This window comes from Mixophyes fleayi, chromosome 4, assembly GCF_038048845.1.
Source record: "Mixophyes fleayi isolate aMixFle1 chromosome 4, aMixFle1.hap1, whole genome shotgun sequence".
Classification (NCBI taxonomy): Eukaryota; Metazoa; Chordata; class Amphibia; order Anura; family Limnodynastidae; genus Mixophyes; species Mixophyes fleayi.
The window spans coordinates 6,104,744-6,113,519 of record NC_134405.1 but is presented as its reverse complement, the minus strand read 5'-3'; the positions used below and the strand labels follow the sequence as shown (position 1 = coordinate 6,113,519).

General features: G+C 45.0%; 1 protein-coding gene and 1 long non-coding RNA gene across 2 annotated transcripts in view; one reads left to right on the top strand and one right to left on the bottom strand.

Moving 5' to 3' along the window:
• The first annotated feature begins 327 nt into the window (after positions 1 to 327).
• Positions 328 to 8,776, top strand: part of LOC142150997 (gastrula zinc finger protein XlCGF66.1-like) — a 378,789-nt gene continuing 370,340 nt past the window's right edge. Inside the window, exon 1 of the mRNA XM_075206246.1 lies at positions 328 to 389. The gene's annotated coding sequence lies outside the window, so the exon portion shown is untranslated. The remainder of the gene's footprint in view (positions 390 to 8,776) is intronic.
• On the bottom strand, positions 4,011 to 7,680 carry LOC142151020 (uncharacterized). The gene is made up of 3 exons (XR_012691123.1): positions 7,573 to 7,680; positions 6,733 to 6,832; positions 4,011 to 4,605 (listed from the first exon to the last, which is right to left on the bottom strand). It is a non-coding gene; the product is annotated as an uncharacterized LOC142151020 (long non-coding RNA).

Genomic DNA, 8,776 nt, shown 5'->3' with positions numbered 1-8,776 from the left:
ATTTCTCACTCATTGCAGCTTTATAACCTGTTATTACTTTCTATGTATTTATTGTTCCTGACAGTAATTGTCCTGTATAATAATATTTCTTCTCTCCTCTGATGATGGAGGATCTCCAGGTACAGACACTGCCCGTCCTTCTACATAGATCTATACTGTGCTCCGGGGGTGACGTCATGGTCACGTGTCATTACACAGTGAGATCTAGTGATAGAATCACTGTATTGTCCTCAGTGCGGGACAGCGGCGGCCATTTTCCCGTAGTCTCCAAGTCACACTATTGGTCTCCGCCCCTGGCAACTGTTTACACTGCAGAGGGGGCGTGGCCACAGGATCTCTCAGACGCCATCTTACCTGGAAGCTACATCCGGGCCCTGTACAAGGCTGAGGTAATATCTCCCTATAATAATATATCAGACAGCGGGAATTACCCCCATAGAGTTACCCCATGTTTATGTGCAGCCTCCCGGCGATCAGGACTTCATACATGCGGCTGAGCTCTCACATCAGCTGCTACATAATCCTCATTGTGCTCCTGCTGCAGTCAGCAGAAGGCTGTTAGTAATAGCAGAGCTGGTTATTATAATGGTTGCGACTAAATCCCCTTCAGCGTAGGTACCCGGTACCTACACTGCATGGGAAATAACACACTCAGTGTGAGCCAGCTAAATCCCCTTCACTGAAGGTACCTTTTGGCCCCCTGCTGGTCAGGTCATGAATGGGAAGAGGATTTAGCCGGCTCACAGTGATGTTCAGTGTAGGTACCTGGTACAATGACTGTATGGGAAATAGGATTTAGCCAGCTCTTAGCCACACTTATACTGTCTTATATTACTGAGGTTGTTTTTGGTGATGGTAGTATCAGTACTAAATAACAAGAAAATGGATAGTATAATATGTGCATTTTGTCTTGAATTTGTTTCCAGGTCACCTAAAAAAATAATAATATTTATTTAGCCATTTATTTTTTAAAGATAAAATGTACTTATTGGGCCAACCTTTTAAGAGTTAATTTCTCTTGTGGTTACTCATAAATGATCCATATTGATCTGTAGATATCTAAAAACAAGATCATTTTAGAGTGAGAAATAGAGAAACTGAAGATACAGGGTCATAAATTGGAAGCAACAGCAAGAAATGCAAACTGAAAGGTCAACTCAAAGTAAAGGATAATGTGTAGATATTAGCCCATGAGAAAAGTTATTTGCAATTATTATTTTATGCTAGAACCTTAATGCACAGTAGCATGCATTAGATATATATGAAGAGCCCCCTCTCCCTCTCTATTCACAGAACTTGTTTTCATCAGCAGAAAATTATAGTTGTCAGTTCATTTCTATGGTGTTACTTAGTATTCTCTGGGGCAGGGCCATCTTTTCCATTGGGCACCATGGGCAGGTGCCCGGGGGCCCCAGGGGCAAGGGGGCCCCATAGGCAAGTCTCTTAATAAAATAAATAATCCTGCAAAAGAAAAACTTCAAGGGTCACTGAGCGAGTACATTTAAAAAAAGCAGTGCATCGAGGCCCATATATATATATATATATATATATATATATATAGGGCCCCCGATGCACTGCTTTTCCCGGGGGCCCGTAATGTTGTTAAGATGGCCCTGCTCTGGGGAATATTCAATTCAGTCTGGAGCATGTAGATTTGCTTTCAGAAATTGACTATTATACTTGTATGCTTTGTAGTGGATAATTTAGGTTGTTTTAATCATACTTGCCCACTCTCCCGTATTGTCCGGGAGACTCCCTAATTCTGCATAGATCTCCTGCAGTACCTGGTTGGTTTTCCCGCATCCTGCCACTTCCCAGTTAAGTGGTCAGGATGGGGTCCTCCATGACGTGAGTCACAGCAAGCTGCGTAATGTAGGCTTTGCCACCTGGGTCATATTAACACGGATGCATAAATGTATAGTTAAGAGCGGTACTTACATTACACGATCCCCTCCCCTCCAAGAAATGTTCAGATTTTAGTGTTAACATTTTTAGTTAAATAAGTACTTGGATATACCCATGGTGTATATTTTACTCAAGGGGTACTTATGTGGCATTATTTAGCACAATGGGTCTGGTGACTCCCCAGTCATTGGCTCCAGTCCATGTACTAGGATATCTCTTCCCTATCCTAATCCTACTGGAACCATACTCAAGAAGGGCACTGGGAGTAGGTATGGCAATTATAACAAGAGCACAGAATGTTGATCAATGCAAGTAAGGCAGACAAGAGGAGGAATCATTCTGAGGATGCCCTATCACAGTAAAATCTTATATATATATATATATATATATATATATATATATATATATAAATCATTGGTCTGCTTGTCTGTCCAGTTATGCATTCAGACACCCCTGCACCGATTGGGATGAAACCAACACGAGATGGTCCAGTTGAATCCTGTCCAGGTGTTAGTGAGATTAGGGTCCCAGTAGAACCTCCCGTTGGTGTACGCTAGGCAGAACTTTGACCTGGCGAGCCTGTCCTGGTCCTTCCACTAGATGGATTTCAATGACATTTAATCTAAAAACAAAAATCACACTGGGCAGCCACCTAATGGGTGTGTTGGAAGACCTGCTAAGCTTCTAATTATTTTGAAAAGGTTGACAGTTACATCCAACTCATTGATAACTTAATAGCTTGAAGATTTAAACCCAGGCAACGGCAGGTACTTCAGCTAGTAATTAATAAAAAAGGATCTTTATTCTTAAGATTATTTGCATAATTGCCTTTCTTTCAATGCCACAGCTTTTGTCTCTCAGCACTTATTGTGGTGGGTACAGCGTGCACTGAAAATTAGAGTGCACTACATTTGTGCACCTCAAATTTAGATTCAGACACAAACCTAACTTAAAATTACCTGGACTGAATAAAGATGTAGGCACACTATACAATTAAACACCTGTGTGATTACGATGGATCAGTTGCAAATTGCATTACAAGTTACTTCTTGCTGCTGTAGGTGGAAAATTAAGTTTATTATGCGGGGACCCTTCTTATAATCAGATGTGGTGTAATAGACTTCGTGCTAGATGCATCTTTTTAAAAAAATTTGGACATATTTGAATATAACAATAATAATGTAATAATTGTCAGGCTAAAAGTAATGTAGGCATTCAATAAAAAAATCCTAATATGTGGAAGATGGTTCTCATAATATATTGGTAAATTATGTCATTACTTTTTTTCAAAAAGATAATTAAGAGAATAGATAGTATATTATTTGTTTTACAATCCTTGGTTCAGCAGGTATACTTTATGCATTTATCTAATATTTTGACATGCTTGTAGGACACACGAGGAAAGCGTGAAGGTCTCTTCCACACGGGTCACATATAGACATGTAAAAAATATCTAACATAAAATGGTAGAGGGGTTTGGGTCAAAACTTATCTTCCAGGTCTGGTGGCTTGTAAACAAAAGAAAATGTGCTACATATACAGCAGTGTGTATGTCCAAGTTGTGGCCAGTGTTCCTACGTGTGTAAGTTACTGGACATTATGAATTATTGTGCACCATTTTCACAGAGAGGCGCATGGTATCAGCACTAAATAGGTTATTATAAAAATTAGATCACAAACAGTGCAAGACAATGGGGTATATTTACTAAACTGCAGGTTTGATAAAGTGGAGATGTTGCCTATAGCAACCAATCATTTTCTAGCTGTTATTTTGTAGAATGCACTAAATAAATGATGTCTATAGCAACCAATTAGATTCTAGTTATCATTTTTTTTGTGCATTCTACATAATGACAGCTAGAAAATGATTGGTTGCTATAGACAACATCTCCACTCTTACAAAGCCGCAGTTTAATAAATATACCCCCATGAGTGTGCTGGTCCGGCCGGCTGCCTGGATCAGTCACCCCCTCCTGGGTCCTCCATTGCTGGGGGAGAACCTTGGTCGGCATAGCAATTACAGGTAAAGTACAGACTTGATATACTAAACATTGAGATGTTTTTGAGAAAGTTAAGCAACCAAAGCAACAATAAAGATGTAGTAATTTTAATGGTGAAATAAATAACTAGTTTATTACAACCTTACCTCTGAAATATACAAAAAAAGCTGCTTTCAGTATGTTTTGTTTACATCACATTATGTACTTCTTACTAAGTATTCAAATATACAGTATATTACAACGTTCAGCTGTCTGTAATATGTAACAGCACACACAAATGTCTGATAACGTCCATTTACAATATCAGGTAATATATCCCACTTGCTGGCCCTCATCGTAACAAGCTACAACATAACTATCACTCTTCGCGGTAATTTCATCAGGCATTATCAGGTGGATAATAACATGAAGTTCGAGAGTAGAAATAAAATAATAAACTGTCTCTATTAGGTTTCTTGCTTTCTCCTTCGTTAATATCGCTTGATGGACGGACACTTTAAAATGGGAATCCCATAACAGTCCGCTCCAGAACGTGTCCTTTTACCCTCTGGGAGTCACAAGCACTATTTGAACTCTTCCTTAAACAGATGAGTTTTCAGCAGGATCCTGCAGTTAGAGACGATACTTGACAGAGATATTCTGTTGAACATTTCCACGGGCAGCATTCAAGAAGGGTCATAGTCCTGAGAGCGGAGGTAACCTGGGAGAAGCAAATAAAAAAAGCGTCAGCGTAAGCAGAGGGTTGGTATGTACAGAGATTGTGATAATAGATATAAGTGGAAATGGATAGGACAGCACTAAATACTTTTGTAGTGACAAGATGATTTCAGTAAGACAACAGTAATTAATGACGGAGAGTATAGAGGTTATTTCTGCAGCGACTATTTGAATGGATTGTAGGAGACAAAGATATCATTACAGTAGTCTGGACAGTATGTAACAAAAATTGCTTTGTAGTATAAGAAAAAATGTTTTATTTCTGAAAGAGTAATCAGGGAGATAAAACACAGAATAAATAATAGGATTTTTATATATAGTCCCCTGGGAGACACTGCATGACTGGTCCTTACACTATACCCCAATGTTTCCCAGACACTTTAAGACATCCTAGAAGTTCACCGTAGCTCTACCCCCTCTATACTACTCTCCCCATAAGCCGGCGGTTCCCAAACTGTGCGCCGCGGTGCTGTCACTGGGGTGCCGCGGGCCAAGCATTGAAAAAAAGAAAGAACACAGAAACTTACCAATCTGTCGGGCGCCGGGACCCAGCAGACTCATCTCTCCCGCAGCTGTCACTGAATATCGACGTCAGTAACAAGCTGCTGCGGGAGAGAGGAGTCTGCTGGGTCCCGGCGCCCGACAGATTGGTAACTTTCTGTGTTCTTTCTTTTTATTCTATGGCTGGCGCGCGGCAGAGGAGTGAGAGGGAGCGTGACACCGGGGCACAGCAGGACAGACAGCGGGGCACAACAGGGCAGAGGAGGGTGACAGAGGGGCACAACAGGGCAGAGGAGGGTAACAGCGGACAGAGGAGTGCGACACAGTGTGACAGAGGGCAGAGGAGGGGGACATTGTGAGAGAGGGCAGAGGAGGGGTGACAGAGCAGAGGAGGGGGGACAGCGTGACAGAGGGCAGAGGGATCAGTGTGAGAGAGGGCAGTGTGTCTTGATGCAGAGGGGGCAGTGTGTCTGGATGCAGAGGGGGCAGAGTGCCTGAGGGCAGAGTGTCTGGATGCAGAGGGGGCATTTTTGCATACAACTAAATAAGTATTTCTGTCCTGACCTAAATACTTATTACAATTTTTTGACCCAACTACTTCTAAAACAGGACTGCTCAATAATTATTTTGGAGGGGTCCCTTGAAAAAATTTGGAGACTCTAAGGGTGCCGCGAACTGCAAAAGTTTGGGAACCACTGCTATAGGCCTTCAATTTATGTTTAACCCTGAAGAGGAGTAGACAGGCTCAAACATTAGCGATCATGGGTGGGCAGAACACCATCATGCCAATTTCTTATTAGCAGACTTGGCGACTGGGCACCTAGCAGACAAGAGGAAAAAACAGGAGAGAAACCTGGGCACCTTAGCTTTTGGTACATTAACAGGAAGAAAAGCACTTTTTCCTCCTGTCACCCAACTAATAATATTGTCGAGCTACGGCCCAAACAGGACACCCACAGAAAACGCAAGTGACTCAAGAGTCTTCTTAGACTGCCTGTGAACCCCAGTACTGACTTTGGCCGGGTCCTGTGGAGGAATCCAGCATTGTGAGTGGGGGCATTAGAGTAAACACCACCTCGTTACCTCCATTCTTACGCTCAGAGCGTTAGACAATCATCCAAGCTGTGACATTAAAGTCGTAGACTTTGGAGACCACCCCAGTAATAAAATTCTAAACTAAAGGCCTAACAGAAGAGTGGTATACAGCAGGAGTAGTGTCAGTGAACTTCCAGAATGTTTTATATTGCCCTTTCGCCTGGTCCCTACCGTATCCTCCAATGGTTCCTGGTGTCCCGCAATGAATGCCTGAAAAATAGCCAAATTTAAAAGTTATGGATAAGTGAGAAAGCTTTAGTATGCCACCCAAAAAAGTGTGTAGAAAACTGGATGTATTGTTATTTTTGTGAGAGAATTGAGAAAAGTCTTATGTACAGTGTTGTGACAAAAGCAATTATACTCATGGCCTGTAATGAAAATATCATCTGAGTAAAATGTGGTTTTGTTTATTAAAGATTACTGCATCTAGTCACAACATCTATGGCAAGAACGGTCTCTGTATTATTATCTCACTTGCCGGTAAGGCTCTACTCCTCTTTCAAATAAAAAGTACCTTGTTTCATTCTGAAGTAAGAGGTGTCAGGTTTGAGGCAGCGGGGCATGCGAGGGAAAAGCTGGTGGGCGGCAGTGAGACACGATTGTGGGCAGCAGGCCTGTGAGGGAAAAGAGAATGAGCACATGTCATGGGGAATAGCAGATAAAAGATGGTGAGTGTTGTCAGGGTATTGTTGGTTGAGGAGGGGCTGTGTGGGGAAGAGGCTTCTCCCTCACATGCCCCTTCTGCCCACATGCCCCCCCCCTCTGTGCCCTGCAGCTTCCATCACACATGCCCCGCTATGCCAAGAGAGAAAGACACACACACACTACCATGTGACCCCTATGTCAAACAGCTTCCACCACACATACCCCCTGTGCCAGCCCTGCATCCACCACACATGCCCCCTGTGCCAGCCCTGCTTCCACCACACATGCCCCCTGTGCCAGCCCTGCTTCCACCACACATGCCCCCTGTGCCAGCCCTGCTTCCACCACACATGCCCCCTGTGCCAGCCCTGCTTCCACCACACATGCCCCCTGTGCCAGCCCTGCTTCCACCACCCACACATGCCCCCTGTGCCAGCCCTGCTTCCACCACACATGCCCCCTGTGCCAGCCCTGCTTCCACCACCCACACATGCCCCCTGTGCCAGCCCTGCTTCCACCACACATGCCCCCTGTGCCAGCCCTGCTTCCACCACACATGCCCCCTGTGCCAGCCCTGCTTCCACCACACATGCCCCCTGTGCCAGCCCTGCTTCCACCACACATGCCCCCTGTGCCAGCCCTGCTTCCACCACACATGCCCCCTGTGCCAGCCCTGCATCCACCACACACTAGCTTCCCTTCTACTTACCTTTTTGTACACGATAGCAGCCAAGATCCGAAAGAAACGATGGCGCTCCTGCACGGATAATACAGCCTTCCAGCAGCCCGCCTAACACTTTGTACCATGTGACCGCTGCGATCACATGACCCTGTGACGTCATATAGACGTGCCAGGGTACCTAAACCGAAGGGGATTTAGCTGCTACCTTATTATAATGGCAGAGCTGTGAGAGACTTAATACCCAGACCAGCTACACCCCATACACCACAGAGGGGCTCACACACCATGACTAGCCCCCATCTCCTCCTTCTACCCCATTACCCCACATCCCCCTACTATCACCTCCTACCCAACCACCCCTCACCAAGTGCCACTAACACATAGCTTGTCTAGTGCTGGAGACTAGCCCCCATCCCCTCCTTCTACCCCATTACCCCACATCCCCCTACTATCACCTCCTACCCAACCACCCCCTCACCAAGTGTCACTAACACATAGCTTGTCTAGTGCTGGAGACTAGCCCCCATCCTGCTCCTTCTACCCCCATTACCTCACATCCCCCTACTATCACCTCCTACCCAACCACCCCCTCACCAAGTGTCACTAACACATAGCTTGTCTAGTGCTGGAGACTAGCCCCCATCCCCTCCTTCTACCCCCATTACCCCACATCCCCCTACTATCACCTCCTACCCAACCACCCCTCACCAAGTGTCACTAACACATAGCTTGTCTAGTGCTGGAGACTAGCCCCCATCCCCCTCCTTCTACCCCCATTACCTCACATCCCCCTACTATCACCTCCTACCCAACCACCCCTCACCAAGTGTCACTAACACATAGCTTGTCTAGTGCTGGAGACTAGCCCCATCCCCCTCCTTCTACCCCATTACCCAACATCCCTCTACTATCACCTCCTACCCAACCACCCCTCACCAAGTGTCACTAACACATAGCTTGTCTAGTGCTGGAGACTAGCCCCCATCCCCTCCTACCCCCATTACCTCACATCCCCCTACTATCACCTCCTACCCAACCACCCCCTCACCAAGTGTCACTAACACATAGCTTGTCTAGTGCTGGAGACTAGCCCCCATCCCCCTCCTTCTACCTCCATTACCCCACATCCCCTCTACTATCACCTCCTACCCAACCACCCCTCACTTAGTGCCACTAACACATAGCTTGTCTAGTGCTGGAGACTAGCCCCCATCCCCTCCTACCCCCATTA